The sequence below is a fragment of the Dendropsophus ebraccatus genome, chromosome 10 (assembly GCF_027789765.1).
Source record: "Dendropsophus ebraccatus isolate aDenEbr1 chromosome 10, aDenEbr1.pat, whole genome shotgun sequence".
Lineage (NCBI taxonomy): Eukaryota > Metazoa > Chordata > Amphibia > Anura > Hylidae > Dendropsophus > Dendropsophus ebraccatus.
Window position 1 is genome coordinate 21,496,476 of NC_091463.1, and position 17,684 is coordinate 21,514,159.

The 17,684-nt window shown below is 43.4% G+C and overlaps 1 long non-coding RNA gene across 1 annotated transcript in view; it reads right to left on the reverse strand.

The window, feature by feature from the left end:
- Positions 1 to 7,393: 7,393 nt before the first annotated feature.
- LOC138802893 (uncharacterized) overlaps positions 7,394 to 17,684 on the reverse strand; it is a 69,082-nt gene continuing 58,791 nt past the window's right edge. The window contains exon 3 of the long non-coding RNA XR_011364825.1: positions 7,394 to 8,552. This is a non-coding gene — a long non-coding RNA (uncharacterized lncRNA). The remainder of the gene's footprint in view (positions 8,553 to 17,684) is intronic.

Below are 17,684 nucleotides of genomic sequence, written 5' to 3' on the forward strand. Positions count from 1 at the left end.
GGGGCACTATATGGGGGCATTGGCTACTATGTGGGGCATATATGGGGGCATTGGCTACTATGTGGGCACTATATGGGGCATTGGATTCTATGTGGGGCACTATATGGGAGCATTGGCTACTATGTGGGCACTATATGGGGCATTGGCTACTATGTGGGGCACTATATGGGGGCATTGGCTACTATGTGGGGCACTATATGGGGGGATTGGCTACTATGTGGGACACTATATGGGGCATTGGCTACTATGTGGGGCACTATATTGGGGATTGGCTACTATGTGGGGCACTATATGGGGGATTGGCTACTATGTGGGTACTATATTGAGGGATTGGCTACTAGGTGGGGCACTATATGGGGATTGGCTACTATGTGGGGCACTATATGGGGGCATTGGATACTATGTGGGGCACTATGTGGGGGATTGGATACTATGTGGGGCACTATATTGAGGGATTGGCTACTATGTGGGGCACTATATGGGGATTGGCTACTATGTGGGGCACTATATGGGGGCATTGGATACTATGTGGGGCACTATGTGGGGGATTGGATACTATGTGGGGCACTATATTGAGGGATTGGCTACTATGTGGGGCACTATATGGGGGATTGGCTACTATGTGGGGCACTATATGGGGGCATTGGATACTATGTGGGGCACTATGTGGGGGATTGGATACTATGTGTGGCACTATTGGGGGGATTGGATACTATGTGGGGCACTATATGAGGAGATTGGATACTATGTGGGGCACTATAATGGGGGATTGGATACCATATAGGGCATTTTTAGGTGGATTGGATACTGTATAGGGCACTATTCAGTCAGCAGCATGTGGTGACTGTAGGGGCGTGGCTATGGAGGGTCGCTATGGGGGCGGGGCTATGGAGGGTCGCTATGGGGGTGTGGCTATGGGAACCGCAGCGCACATGTCCCTCTTTGCTCTTTGCAAAAGTTGGGAGGTATGCTATGAGGTACACAGGGAGCTGCTGTCATTATATACATTGAGCACACTTACTAATACTTTGTACTGACCTAGTTTACAATAAAGTGGCCAACCCCTTTAAGGAGTACGGAGGTGTTACAGCTTGCTGCGCTTCGGGAGCTCGGGAACCCCTCTTCTCTTTCTCTGACTCTTTGTACTATAAAATAAAAACATTTTTCTACATTCTGGAAGCACAGCTGAATATATAAATGGTACCATGTGTCTCCTTGACCTAACAGCTATCTAACAGTGTCAGCAGCTTGGAACATGAATTGCAGCTCACAGATTCCCTTTAAAGACTCTACTTTTGTCTTGTGAAAAAATAATCTGCATGGACAACTTTGGATTCTATGCAATAGACCCACTAGATTAGGAATCACTTGTGTTAATGTGTATGCTCATTGTATGAATGTTAGCACTAAAGGGCATATACAATTGGAGACACATCATCTCGTACTGTCTATATTGTCTTTTATATATCCAATATCAAGTACTCTGCCATGTGCTTGAGATCTATAGTTCAGTTCATACAGATCTCCTGATTCAGGAATAGAATTCCAGCACCGCAGTGAAGACTGACACTGTAATAGCAGCGATAGGCGTCCAACCTTTGAATTAGCAATCTAGAAATCTTTTTTTTTTTTTTTTTACCATCGTATTATAGTTGTGTTAAAGAATGCCAGAAAGTATATCAATTATGGCTGCAACCTCTGACACAACCGCTAAGGGTTGTAGCTATGGACAGGTTGGAGAGCACATTATTAGACTATGGACTTGGGGGGTGTAGTGGATGGGGTTACGGGCTGGCAATGTGCCAGGGTGGCACCAACAAGCTGTTCTGCCATAGCCAGGAAATATAGATACAGGGCTATAGCAGTCACTCAGAAAAGGAAAGCCTGTCTACGACACTGTGTGCCTGCACGCTATCTTACCAAATTACTACTAATGAGTCCTGGTGGGATGCTGACCTCAACGCTGTTAAGGTTAAGGTTACGCCAATTTGTGCTCCCCCCTTGCAGAGCTGTAGGGGTGTGCAGTGTGTGAACTAAGACATAGCACATCCCAGATAAATGAAGCTTGGCTGTGCAATCCAGTACAGAGTGTCTCTCTGTAGATCACGCTGTTCGCTTCCCGTATTTTCAGCTGATAAACGTTGGGATATTTTTAGACGGAACTGAGCTGCCATTAATTCGCGGGGTTGCAGCAGTGCATGCTGGAAGCCGTGACGGGAACAGTTGTTCCTCCCATTGACAAACACTACTTTCCTATATGATAACACAAGGTAAAAAAAAAAAATGAAGCAAATGTCTAATACTCCTTGGGTAGAGTGAGCCCCGCAGCCATATTTAACCTAGAAAATGGGATATTATCCCAACCGCAAGGACATAGCCATAAAACACCAAACGTGCAAGGACGCAATGTGTCATCTACCAGACCGCTATCTTTCGCTCCATAGGATCTGATTAAATTAACTAATCAGCAGAACGGGGTCTGCGGTCGGCTGAAACCTGCGAGCAGTGAACGTGTGCTGGGCACTTTCTACGGAAAGCCAGCGAGCCTACGAGGAGGTAATTATTCTAATGACTGGTCTGTGGCCGGCGTCATCTGCACTCATTAAATTCCATCCAGAATTATTGCTATTTCCACATATTATCTGAACCAGGATTTTCCCTCAATGCAAACGGGGTTTATTTTAAGGGTTTTGGTTGACGTCACGCGCCATGCTGACAGCCCGGTGAAGGGTTTGTGTGTGAGACAAGAAGAGCTGAGGGAAAGTGTGTTATTAAGATGCAGGGACAGAGGCGAAGTATGCAAATGTATAATCTATTCAAAAAGGGCTTGTCTGATCTTTAAAGGGAACGTGTCTCTGCTTACATGTTGTCTGAATCACGGGCAGCATGAAAGACGGGGAGCGGGAACACAACATACTATGATTTACCCTAAATCTGGGGAAAGTAGTTCCTGTGGTCGCGCCTTGAAGGTGCTCCCAGATTACAGATATACATCTCTCCCTATGTTGGTATAGAGGAAGATGTGTCAAGGGCTGGCAGGAGGGAGGATCCAACTGTGACTACTTAGCCAGTTTCCAGTGGCTTTCCTCTATATTCAGGGCATATAAAACATCCCTGTCAGGAGCTAGCCGTCACACTCGGCTCCCGGTGATGTCAGAGCGTATGGCTGGCCTCCCACAGGTGCGGACGCCAAAGCGGACGCAAGTGCCGCCGACAACCAGTTCGGCTGGTTGCGGAGACCACGCACAGGCGGCCCTAGCGACTGACTGGACGGTTGCTGGGGGTGCGCCGGCGAAGACGTTCCTAGGTCTTGCCATGGCCAGGGCTTCACTGCCCCCAGCCAATCGCCACAGATGTGCTATATTGATGTTCACTGACTGGCAGCCGGCACCATCAGTCAGCTTGTGTATGAGGTCTGGGGATGGAGTCTCAGCTCCAATCACGCTCTGGGGATGAGACTTCAGCCTACATAAGTATCCTCCCCTCTGTGCCCTCTTTGGCTGCGATAGAGCCTCCTTGTGAGAGCAACTAAGCTAGCATTTATCTAGATTGTATTTCCATGTTTCCTGATCCTGGTTTTGGCTTCCTGACTATTGCTCTGATTACCGATTCTATACCGCGATGACCTACTAATACTAGGGCTGCTTGTTGACTCCGATTCATTGTGTTTTGTTTGTCCGGTCTGCGCTCTTGTGTTTCCACTTGCTCAAGTTAGAGACTGTCACCCAGTTATCTGCTGCCGCCTAGGGTGATTGTGGTAAGTAGGCAGGGACAGTGGGGCAGTACAGGGTCTGACCTGTCCATTGTCTCTTAGTCCTGTCCTGACAATCACATACTTCTTATTTCAACTGTACCCTGCTCTCTTCACTCCCTTAATGTCTCTAAAAGGATCATGTTTTACATTCTGGGCAGCAGACATTTAGCGTCAGTAGCAAATCTGTGCGGTGTAATTACAGCATCACCGTACATTTTGCAATAGAGGGGTAAACAGGTTATCACTAAAATTATCCATCCTTTCCACTGCCCTCCTTTTCCATTCCTACCTCTGGATGCATCATGTTTCACATGCTGGGTATTAGATATTGTAGAAACAGTAGCCAGTATCTGGGTTGTCTGTAAAAAACAAGCAAAAAAAAACCTGTGCAATACTGCATTACATTTCCCTCCATTTGGTAGCCTATATGATCTGACACATTTATTTGTAAGTCACTTCATGCGCTAAAAAAACCCCCTGAATAATAGCTTTAAACTTTTGTCCATTAGCTGTCTCACTTTCGTATAAACTGCTGTCCACTACCTGTTGTTGGGGGAATTCTGTCTCTAGCAGCAGAGTGACCAAGATGGGATAGAGGAAGTAAGAGCATGGCTTAGATAGTGCTAGAATGTGGGGATTGCCTAGACTGTGTGAATGCAAGCTAAGTATGTCTGCTCCCTCCAAAAGCCCCACATTGTGCCTGAAAGGTAAATCAAGGCTTTCCTCTTAGCTGTTTCTGGGCAGCTGTCCCTTGTGTAGCTTGTCATTATCATCAGCAGCAGTTTATTGCTTTTGTAATCTAACCCCTTCCTTACTGTACCAACCCTCCTCCCTAAACTTCGCATCATCATTGGCAGCATCAGTTCATTGCTTAGACCAGAGTTGCTTTTGCAATGTAACCTTTATCTTGATTTGCTAGTGTCTTTATTTTCCTTTTTTTTTACATAGCACTTTGTCTGTGGATCCCGGAGGGGACTCTAAGGGGCTCAATAACAGCAGTAAGGGACTTACCAGTCTGAAAGGTTAATGTAACAGAACCGTGTAGCATTTTAAAATTGCTTTAAAAGTTTAGAAATGAGAAGAAATGGTTAATATAAAGACAGATCTTATCCTTCTCCTTCCTGTCGGATCCACTTCTGGCTTTGGCTCAAAAAACTGCATCAAAAACTGCACGTATTTCCATCAAGGAAGTGAATGCAGGTTAGTCTGTGGGAAATTGCTTAGATAATTCCCTAATACAATTCAGGTTGGTTCCCTACAGCCGGCATCACATACAGAATACCAGATGAGAATGATCATCATACTGTAAGCACAATAGGGGATTACTATGTATTGTCTATTAAAAATACAGCCCTAAGGGGACTGGGGGGGGGCTATCTGTCTATCTATCTATCTATCTATCTATCTATCTATCTATCTATCTATCTATCTATCTCCTATCTATCTATCTATCTATCTATCTCCCATCTATCTCCTATCTATCTATCTATCTATCTATCTCCTATCTATCTATCTATCTATCTCCTATCTATCTATCTATCTATCTATCTATCTATCTATCTATCTATCTCCTATCTATCTATCTATCTATCTATCTATCTCCTATCTATCTATCTATTAGTGATGAGCGAATACTGTTCGATTGAATAGATATTCGATCGAATAGTGAGATATTCGAATATTCGATATTTGTACGAATATCCCGCGAATATTCGATAAATATTCAATAAGCGTTCAAATCCCCCAGCTTCCGGTTTTACCCTCCAAATGGTCAAATAAATGTTTTTTCACTAATCGAATACTTGTTCCCATAGACTTTAATGGGATCGAATATTCGATCGAATATTCGAATATTCGCAGAATATTCGTACAAATATCGAATATTCGAATATCTCACTATTCGCTCATCACTACTATCTATCTATCTTATCTATCTATCCATTCATCTATCTAAATAGATGCATACAGTATAATGTGTATAATATATATATATATATATATATATATATATATATATATATATCCACAATTGTACCTTGGTTTAAGAGTAACTTGGATTAAGAAAGTTATGCAAGAAGAGCTCACAGTTTTTCAAAATTGTGACTTGGTTTAAGATCATTGCTTTGGTTTAGGAGCTCCCTGTACTAGCGGAGGGGCATGGTCTGCATAGCGGGGTCTACAGCACTGCACTCTGACCGAGGAAGTCTCCCTCACCTTCTGAATCATAGCAGATCCACTTCAGGCTGGGGCTTGCATCAGGGGACAGGACTGTGGCATTAATCTCTTCATAGCTGTAACCCCTCTCTCCCCGGACAGAGAGTGCTGCATGTGTGTGCCCACATCTGCCCTGCTCATTCCTTCATGCTCCCTGTAGTCTCTGTCTCTTGTTTTTCCCATCCTCCTTATTCTTGCTATAATGTGCCTGCACTCACACTCAGCTATATACACTGCTACTATAATGTGCCTGCACTCGCACTCAGCCATTCACACTGCTGTATAGAAAAGTTTCTGTCACTGTCCTCCTGCACAGCTCTGTGATTCTCACTTCCTGATTGGTCCAGGCTGAATACACACACCCTCTTCCACACTGCTGTCATGTGACCACACAGACCTCTGACAGCAGCCCTGCTTCTCTATTCTAGCCTGTTATACTACATTTCTTCATTGTGGGGATCTGCAGCTCCATCATGTATCTAAAAAATGCTGCTGTTTTTCCAGGTTTATGCCCTTACTATACATTATACTCCACATGCTGATTGCTATACTGTACAGCAACTTATAATGTGACATATTTAGCTGTTTTTATATGTTTGTTTCATATGTTTTACATGTTATTCAGAATTAAAAATGATTATTTTTGGGGTGTGGAACCAATTGTCTGCATTCACATGATTTCTTATAATAAAAACAGTATATTTGCAGAACAGTAATAAAAATATAGCGGAAGATAAAATATAGGTTTAGTTATTTTTATACTTTATTTGCATATTGCTGACATATATTGCAACCAAGTGCACAGCAAACACACATAACATATATAATAATATAACAATATACTGCAAGAAAAACAGAAGGTGGGAGAATTCTTCCCATTTGCAAACCCAATCTTAAGATCTTCAATTCAAATACATGAGACTAAGCAATAAAGCAGGCGAAGCGGTGACTGGAAGCTACTTGATCCCATTTTGAACTCTGTAATCGATCCCAAAATATTACATATACTACTGGCCTCCTTGTATCTGGCAAAGAAACCTTTTAGGCCCCACCAGGCTCCATGGGCCTGTTGTGACTGCAACTTCTTTATTTCCTATAATTATATCACTGGGAACAGCTTAAAGAGGCAAAATACATGTTAAATCATACCCCTCCTGGAGACTAACAATTTATTCCAGATATGCCCTTACCCTTTTTCTGTCTCCTTCCTCCAGTTCTGAGCTGCTGCTTTCTGCTGAAGACACAGAAAACTGTTTGAACTGTTCTCTTTCTGTCTACCCCTCCTCCCTCCTCCTTTCTGAGACGGCTCATGTAAATTTTGTCCCTGGCCGGCTGTTTCTGCACTCTGTGAGGCCGGGAGGGTTAATCACAGTAAGGTCACAAGTAACTTGACCTTAGATTAACTCTTTGGCATTACACACTGCAGAGACAGCCGGCCAGGGACACTGTTTACATGAGCCGTCTCAGAAAGAAGAGGGGAGGAGGGGGAGACTGAGAGAACAGCTCACGCACACTTTTCAGCAGAAAGTAGCAGCTCAGATATGGGGGAAGGACACTAATATGGTAATGACATATATGCAATAATTGTTAAGTTCCAGGAGGGTGATGATTCAACTTATATTTTACCTGAGCAGAATACCCCTTTAATATTCTGGGGTTCTCCTTTCCCTTCTCCAGTATTACTACTGTCCAACTTGCCATTCAGGTCTTTAGGAAACGTGGTCGGCAACCCTCTTGGAAATATAATGGTGACCATATTGGTTGTTATCCGCCTCCCCAACATGGGCCAGTAGAAGTGTAAAAGAATTTATGTAAAAAGTTAAACATACCACTTGATGGGATCAGATTGTGATGTGGACTTTTCTGAGGTGGCCATCATGAGCCAAGCAGATGGGGAGAGAAGGTAACAGATGGAGCTACTTACAAGGGCTGGAGCCAGCATCAGGAAACCTGGGCAGATGTCAGCGTCCTCAAGGCTATGGGGCCTATAGGGATCTAGGCTTGCCAATCCAAAGGTGGAGTAGAGAGAGGGCCTACCATGATACTGCAATACTATGAGAGAGGGGCTAGTAGGATAGGCCAGGAAGGGTTTGCATTTAATTATAATGAAGTTTTATAACCAATTTTAAGCTTGTTTCCAGCAAAGTTTACTTATAGTATGAAAAAAAAACTACCTGGGAGATGTTGACATCACAGAGATCTTTGATCTGGTGACAGCCGCTTGAGTTTGTTCCTCCTCATCCCGGCGACGACAACAGCTGCCATCACTATAGTCACCACAACTGTTGTGTTACTCTGGTCAGTACGGGCAGGAGCCAGCAGTTGTCACAAGGATCAAGCTAAACATTACTGGAAGCCAGGAACACGATGTGATGTTCTAGTAACAACACAACTGCTGAGAGCTATGGACAGGCCCAGTTTGTGTTTAGGTTAAATTATTCTTCCTCATCCTCCCCTCGAAATTTACTCTGCTGCCTCATCTTCTTATTTCCATGGCTTTGACATCAGCGCAACGATCATTAGGATAGGATTGGTCACTTTAAACCTTGTATTATGTGTAAGGTCTTAGAGAACGTCCTCAGCCCTGTAGACAAAGTGAACAGAACATGACGAGAATTCAACCCAATATCTCAAAATTGAAGTTAACATCAGAGAAACTTCCACACAAAAGTTACTCTTCTTTCAACCATATGATCTCTTGGGTGGTGGCCTCTTTGTAAGCCTAATAGAGAAATAAGAGTAGAGGCTCAACTATAGGGGGCACTGAGGTAGAGGGGATCAAAGACACCCCTAATATAAATTGTACAACCATTGGGTAGCAGATCTTCCACTACATTGGAGAGCAGATGTTTGGTTGGACAACCATAGCTATTGACCTATGATATCCTGTTCATGGATCTCTGATGCTCCCAAGATACTGGCTCCTTCTAGAAGTTTATGACCTTCTAGATTCAAGCACAATGGTTGCCTTCTAGAGATGAGCGAACCTCGAGCATGCTCGAGTCGATCCGAACCCGAACTTTCTGCATTTGATTAGCGGTGGCTGCTGAAGTTGCATAAAGCCCTAAGGCTATGTGGAAATCATGGATATAGTCATTGGCTTTATCCATGTTTTCCAGACAACCTTAGAGCATTATCAAAGTTCTGCAGCCCCCGCTAATCAAATACCGAACGTTCAGGTTCGGATCGACTCGAAGCCAAACCCGGTTCGCTCATCTCTATTGCCTTCCCTTTATAGAAGTGGTCACCTTACTACCATACCATGGCTAAAGGACAGAGGCCTCCACCATTAGGGATTCTCATCATTGTCCCACATGGCCCACTCATTTTTGTGTCATCTCTTGAGCAACATTTACCCCAGTTCCTAAATGTTTGCCTCTTGTTGCCTCATGAGGTGATTACCGGGACCTAGAATCTTCTAATATCCCTTGATATTTACTGTTTTCATTAGTCACGAGTCCTTGACTTGTCGTTTTTTTTTGTCTTCATAGGGTGACAAACATTACGGATACATACAAGTAATCACCAATGATAATAATAACAAGGCAAACGTAGAGGCCCCTTTATGGTCAATGCTTATCAAGCCATTGGTGACATGGACAGGTGGCCCACTGTGACTCTATGCCCCAAGAGGGAAGCAATGGAACAAGCCATTTTGCCATAAGCCACCCAGATATATTAGATTGTTGCATATCCAGATAATTGATGCAGATACTTTTCAGTTGTTCTGTAACATAGTGTTATACATGGGCACCATATGGCGGCATACAGAGGTGTAACTTGCTCCTATACAATCTTTGGAATGGCTACAGCTTCATTTTGATACCACCGCCCTGGCTCTGCCATATGCACAAGGCCTTGTTCTGATAATACAACAGTGAATAGCTATTTCAGCGACTTCCTACACTTGTATTCTCTGTATTGTCTCTGTTTCTGTGTATTGTTGTCCATTGAATCCGCATTCACCATCTGACACTGAAATAATGAGGTGCCATCCTGTAAGCCCAGTCAGCTCTGTAGGAATAGCTGGCACGTCTCTCAGGTTGCATCACTGGCACTGTAGGCACAGAGGAGCTGAGGTGGATGTCACTCGCGTCATTATCCTCCCTGCAGATCCTGTTTCTACACTTCCAGCCTTCGCTCAGATCTCAGTGGCTGTAGATTGAACGGCCCTGGGACGGGGGAGGCAGCTGAGTCCGGGGTTCCTGCACAAATAGCTTACACTGGCGGGGGGGATGCACACAACTTGCCAAGAAGCTGGCGGCGGATTCTGTAGTTGACAACCTTGGGGTTTGGAGATGCGTAAAGTAATATCAACATGTGAGAAATAGAGATGGGAAGAAAGGAAGAGTTCACACTCACGAGGAGCGGCTGCCCACTGGCTGCCCCATGCAGATGTCTGAGTGATACATATACACACTAACACCAGGGAGACATCTATAAAGGGTTCTGTGTTCATATAAAATCTGACTTGAAGTGATAATCTCACTACCCGTTCATATATTACATAAAAATTCTGGAAGCTTCAGAGCTGAAATCACCCAGCACCTTTTTCAGAATACAGAAATTTCTATTCTGATTGCAGTCCGGGAAGAGGGATGCCAGGTTCTAGTCAGGGATATAATGTAAAGGGCCTTTTACACGGGCTGATTATCAACCAGGAGTGACATTGATCTGCCAAGGATCATCTGTGTAGAGCAGGCTTTAAAATTTATTGTCAGCAGACACACATCTTCCTGTGTAAACAGGAGATGAGAGGCCGATGACTATAAAGGAAAGCTGACAGGTCGGATGTCATTTTCCATATCACAGAGCAGTGCATACTTACCGCTGCTGCAATCCGGCATACTATTCTCCGACTTTCCCTTCTAGCCTCTGTGTCTTCAGGCCCCGCCTCCTCCTACTGTCAATCATTCTGGAGGAGGCGGGACCTGAAGACACAGAGGCTTGATGGGAGAGCTGGAGGAACAGGATGTCGGATCACAGCAGCAGCGCACTAGGTAAGTACAGTGGTGCCTTGAATTATGAGCATAAATCGTTCTGGGACCGTGCTTGTAATCCAAATCCACTCTTAAACCAAAGCAAAACTTCTCATAAGAAATCACTGAAATGCAGACAATTGGTTCCACACCCCAAAAATTTAGAAACAGCTATATATGTGATATTATAAGTTACTGTACAGGATAGCAATCAGCATTTGGAGTATAATGTATAGTGAGTGCATAAACCTGAAGAACAGCAGCAGTTTGTAAATACAGGATGGAGGGGCCGATCCCCATAATGGCGAGGATGGGAAACACAAGGGCGGACAGAGACTGCAGGGAGCATGAAGGAATGAGCAGGGCAGATGTGGGCACATACATACAGCGCTCTCTGTCCGGGGAGAGAGGGGTTACAGCTATGGAGAGATTACCTCCACAGTCCTGTCCCCTGATGCAAGCCCCAGCCTGAAGTGGATCTGCTATGATTTGGAAGGTGAGGGAGACTTCCTGGGTCAGAGTACAGTGCTGTAGACCCCGCTATGCAGACCATGCCCCTCCTCCACTCGCCCTCCCACCTAGTACAGGGAGCTCTTAAACCAAAGCAATGTCTAACCAAGTCACAATTTTGAAAAGTTTGAGCTCTTAAACCAAAATGCTCTTAATCCAAGTTACTCTTAAACCAAGGCATCACTGTATGTATTGCGCCGTCATATGGAAACTGACAGCATTGATATATGTTAATCTGTGGTGTCAGTTTCCATGGCTGCTCAAACAATACATGGATCGTTCGTGCAGTCAGGCTGCTAGATTTCTCAGGCAGTGTAAAGACACCTTGGCTGAGAAATCTGTATGTGTTAGGGTACTATTACACGGCTGATAATCGGCTGATTATCGCTCCGTTTAATAAATACAATGATCAGCCGATGACAACGATCATCGTCTGATTGTTGATATAGGTTAGGACCTATAATTGTCGGGCACCGACTGCGCACCGCTACATGTAATAGCGGTGCGCGAACGGTGACTGACGATATACTTATCCACGCTCCAGCGCTGCTCCTGCGGTCCGCTTCTCCCCGGGTCCTGGAGCAGCCCTGCAGCATGGATATATAAAGTATATAGTTTAAGCAAGGGCTGCAAGGACATCGGTAACGATTTTCCTGCAGCCCTTGTTAAATGATTATCGGGCCGTGTAATAGGCCCAGTAAACGAGCGCCGATCTAGCAGATCGGCGCTCGTTTACAGGTATTATCGGGCCCCAATCGGCCCGTGTAATACCACCCTAAGACCTTTATGTACGTACACAGTGACCCCACCAATAGTAAGTGGAGCTCTGGAGTATGATATAGGATGTAACTCAGGATCAGTACAGGATAAGTAATGTAATATATGTACACAGTAATTCCACCAGCAGAATGTCTATCTATCTATCTATCTATCTATCTATCTATCTATCTATCTCCTATCTATCTATCTATCTATCTATCTATCTATCTATCTATCTATCTATCTATATCCTATCTATCTCCTATCTATCTATCTATCTATCTATCTATCTATCTATCTATCTATCTCCTATCTATCTATCTATCTATCTAATATCTATATATCTATTAGAGATGAGTGAATAGTGAAAGATTCGATAATTCAAAATTCGATTTGAATAGCTCCCGATATTCGCATTTTCAAACAAATATCGAATCCCATTATAGTCTATGGGAGAAAAATACTTGGGACCTGGAAATCAATATTCGACCACTAGGAGGTCACCAAGTGCACAATGACACCTCAGAAAATGATGCCAACACTTCTGGATGCATATGGGACAGCAGGGGAAGTATGTCTGGCTGCATCTAACACTAGTGATGAGCGAACATCCCAATTTTCCCGAGTGTACGCCAAAGATTCACAAACAAATTCTGAACATAAAGTAGAAGCGTACGTTTCGGTCTAGCAGTATGCACTTGTGTACGTATCAGGTCAAATGCAGTGTAAAATACGTAATAATGAAAATTAACGATAAATACAAATCAGTAGTAGCAAGATAACAGGTATTATCCTGCAATCATAGTATACAGCCGTTTACCGGATATATAATTGTTTTTACAACAATAAAATTAATGGCCTGGTCAAAGCCTTCACAGGACGCAGACTATGCAAATCAGTAGTAGCAAGATAACAGGTGTTATCCCGCAATCACAGTATACAGCCGTAGATGTCTGAACACACTGCCTGTCTCACATCAGCTTGTAAATCTCTGGTTTTTATACATTTAGCCCTCACAAGGGCTTTTGGGGTCCCTTCCTACCTAACTTTACCTGAAAGCTCTCTCTCCCTGGTATACAGTCTGTCCCTCTCTAACTCCAACCAGCAACTGAAATGAATCTGAAATCCACTATTTGTATATTCAGGAGGTCACATGGTTTAGCCAGCCAATGACAGTTAGAGTTTTTTTTAAAGTCCTGTCTATTCCTAGTGCCTGTCCCTACCCCCTGCATGTTTATTGGCCAGGAAAAAAGCGCCAGGTGAGGTGGGAGGGCGAATCAAATTTTTACTGCATTATTGTTCCAAAATTCGAACGCAATTGAATAGTGTACTATTCGATCGAATAGCTATTCAATCGAATACTATTCGCTCATCACTACAATCTATCTATCTATCTATCTATCTTTATTATGTATGTATTGGAGAATCAGTCCAGGGCTACACTGTGACTTTTTGTGTCCCTGATTGATTTTAACTATTGAATGCAGACTTCAGTCCAGAAGATTACATACAACTCAATGTCTTGCTTTGCCCTATAGCTACAGCTCAATAGTTAAAATCAATCATGTAGCGCTACAAAAAGTCACAGTGTAGCCCTGGCCTAAATTATATCTTACGGTATACAGGAGAATCTGAGTAATAATAATAATATAATAATAATAATATATATATATATATATATATATATATATATATATATATATATACATATATATATATATATATATATATACATATATATATATATATATATATATATATATATATATATATCATATCCTGTATTGTTCATCACAGACATCCTAAACATGATATAGAGCTGAATGAAATGTCATTGTATTATGTCTCCACCAGAACCAGGACACTCATTTCACTTGGAGGATACAGGAGATAGCCACGTGATCCCTGTATGAGGAATATGGGTGGACTTTACTGACTTAATATCCAATTTTCAGGTCCTAAGGCATCTCTGACACATATAATAGTGCCAGCTCAACCTTGGACTTAAGAATCTATTTTCAGAACCTGCTAGAAGCCTTGTCCTCAGTTACCTTTATAAGGACACTCCTGACTGTGGAAGAATAGGGCAGCTGCCTCTATTGTTTCCTGCCTTTGCCTTCAGATATCTTGTATTGAGTGGTCACTAGGATCATATCATTCTTGCCATACCTTACATTATTCCTTGCATTCTATAGTACTTGGTTTTCTGTGTGTATTTTATATTATTGCTCCACCTGGAATCGACAACTATAGGATAGTTACGGAGGGCCGGCATTGTCTTGAGCTTTGAGCAAATCGATGGATTAGGAAATAATCTAAGGATCTAAGTGTATGTATTTTTTTCTCATATATGTAGCCAGGGAGACACATAGGCATACATGGGAGCTGCATAACAAAAACGATAGGATATTTTTTGTGTAATATGTCAGACAGGACGACCTTAGAATCTTCCAGTGGGTCTATAATACTGAGGTCTATAGGATTAATTTAAGGAGAAGTAAACTGTCATTTCAGGCAGGGGGTGGGGGGGGGAATAAAAATGTCATAGTCATCTGTCTTGGTGCCCACACAGAGCTGCGTCCCACTCCTGGACCCCACCGGCTGTCTTCTGAGCTCCCCTCCGGCTACGTAACAACTCGGCTGACAGATGCCCTGCTCAGCCAATCAGTGACTAGGGCGGGGCTCTGCTGCAGTCACTGATTGGCTGAGTGGGCTAAATCCACCAGTCTGGGATGTGTATCCTGGGGCATGATGTACCCGGAACCCGGGGAGAAGAGGAAAGCTGGCGGGGTCCGGGAGACAGCTGGCGGTAGATCTGGTAGGAATAGGTTTTATTCTTTTGGGTTAGGCCTTATTTACACACCTGTAGTGCACTCGCGGCCCGCACTACAAATGTTTGCTTTGGTTTAAGAGTGGATTTAGTGTCAGGAGTGTGACTTTGCGTTCCTTGGTCTGTGTCGGGCGATCGAGGAAGCGCTGAGTTTGTCTGTTTTTTGCACTGTATGGGTTGTCTGAATTGTGTCTTACCTTCCAGCCACACCCGCCTTGCTTGTCAGACTTTGGCAGTGCAGGGGTTACTGCACTGCTACGTCTGTCCAGTTGAACTTGGTGCTGGGATCAGGGCTGATCCAATCAGCTGCTGGACTTTGGCTCTGATCCTGGTTAAAAAGAAGCCAGTTGGTCACTTCCCTGCTGGCTATTAGAGTAATCTAGTCCCAGCTCCCCTTAACTCTGTCCTGCGTACCCTGTCCTATCCTAGAGTTGTTACTCTGTTACCTCACCTCCTGCCTGTTACCGACTATCCGCTATCTTCCTGATTTTGTACTTCGCTGCCCATGTATTGCTGATTGTTCGTCTGTCTGCGTTTTGTGTTTCACTTACATCAGTATAGGGACCGGCAGGTAGGGTCAGAGGGTGGGTCTAGCTTCAGGACTCACTGTCTCGTACTGTTTCTGCCTACTGAGTCTGACATTTAGATTACAAGCACGGTCCCGGAACGAATTACGCTTGTAATCCAAGGCACCACTGTACTTACCTAGTGCGCTGCTGCTGTGATCTGACATCCTATATCTATAGTAATATGCTTTACGAAGCACTACGTTCCCACTTCATTACCCTAGCGATCCGTGCAGCAAAAAACGGTCCGCATTAGAACATGTCCAGATTTTTGGCGGCACGGAACTTGGCCCCGTATACACGTACGGATGTGTGAACAGGGCCATTGAATGACATTGGTTTTATGTTCTGTCCGCAATTGTGTGCCCCTGGGACGTGGGAATTAGGCCCTAATATAGTTCTTAGTCCATATTGATGGTATCACTGCAAAGTTTACATCCATTGTAAGAGGTTGGGGTCTCTAGTAGGCCCATTGTACCCCAATCTAACACTAACACCAGTGTAGGAGTTATCCATCCTCTTCACTTTTCTTCACTTTGATGTGTACTTGAAAATCCAGTAGTCTGGTATCACTGTGGTGTCAAGCCCCAAGTCAGAACACATGAAGTCAGGAGTGGGATAGATGGCTCTAAGTAAAGCACAAATGTTAGGGAAAAAATAAAAAATATATACTTAGATACTATAAAAAGAAATCCCCAACTAACTCAATCTCAACCACACTTATAGCAGGCAATAATACCATTAGATGTGATTATCTGCATATATCCTACGGATGTGACAAACTTAAAGGAAAACTCCAGGAAAACCTAGTTTAGGGTAGTAGGAGATGGGGCTAGACACAAGGATTTGGGGGTGTTCTTTGTATTCCTGTCCCTGACCATTCTCAGCACCAGGCATAACAAATAACATCAGCATTGCCATGATTGTTCCTTTAGGGTAAGTTCCCATGTACTGCATACGTCACAGATTTTATGCTTTGTTTAACTATTTATTTATATTGATTTACACAGCATAAAATACAGAGCGTGTACAGTATGTGAGTTGCCTATAGCTGTTGTTCCAGAAGTGTCTCCATAACACATTGAACCCTCAACTTAATGGGGAATTGGACCTCATAAAGATATTCTAGGTGATGGTTATTAGTGTTAAAACTGCAAATGTTAAAACTGCAACAACAATATTCTAACCTAGAATGCTCTTCCCCTCACCTGTCAGGTCCTGGGGCAGATGTGGGGATCGAAGAGGTTCAGGTCACATGTCTGACTGCGAGGTGGGGCTTAAGTGTTGTCTGTTTCCAAGAGCAACCTTCAAAATTTTAAAGCCAACTTTATAACGGAAATAAATAATAACAATAATAATAATATTTATTTGTTTATTTGTAACTGTAGGAGTTGGAGATAAGTCGGAGGTCTTTTGGTAAAGCATTACAGAGAACTGGTGCAGCACAAGAGAAGTCTTAGAGGTGGGAGTGGGAGGTTCTGATTATGGAAGAGGTTAGTGTAAGGTCATTAGCGGAACACAGAGCACAGGTAGGATGATGGGTGGAGATGAGGGAGGAGATGTATGGAGGGGCAGAGTTGCGGAGGGCTTTATGGTTGAGGGTAAGGAGTTTGAACTGTATTCTGTATTTAATGGGTAACTAGTGCAGTGACTGGCACGGGGGGGGGGACATCAATATAACGGCTAGAGAGGAAGATGAGTCTGGCTGCTGCGTTCAGGATAGACTGGAGAGGGGAGAGCTTAGAGAAAGGAAGACCAGTTAGTAGATAGTTATAGTAGTTAAGACGAGAATGGATCAGGGCGACAGTCAGAGTCTGAGCTGTGTCAGTGGTGAGAAATGGGCGGATTCTTAAGATGTAGGCTCAAAACTAGTATACACCAATGAAGGAAGCTATTTACAATGTTAGTGTAGGTTTAGATTAGTAAAGATTAAGAATTAACATTTACCAAGAGCCTTTAAGAATATCTGACATAATATTGTACTGTCAAATGTGTCTAATGGGTGTTTCTATTTCTACGTGAGTCTAAGAGGTGTGTCTATTTCTACATGAGTCTAAGAGGTGTGTCTATTT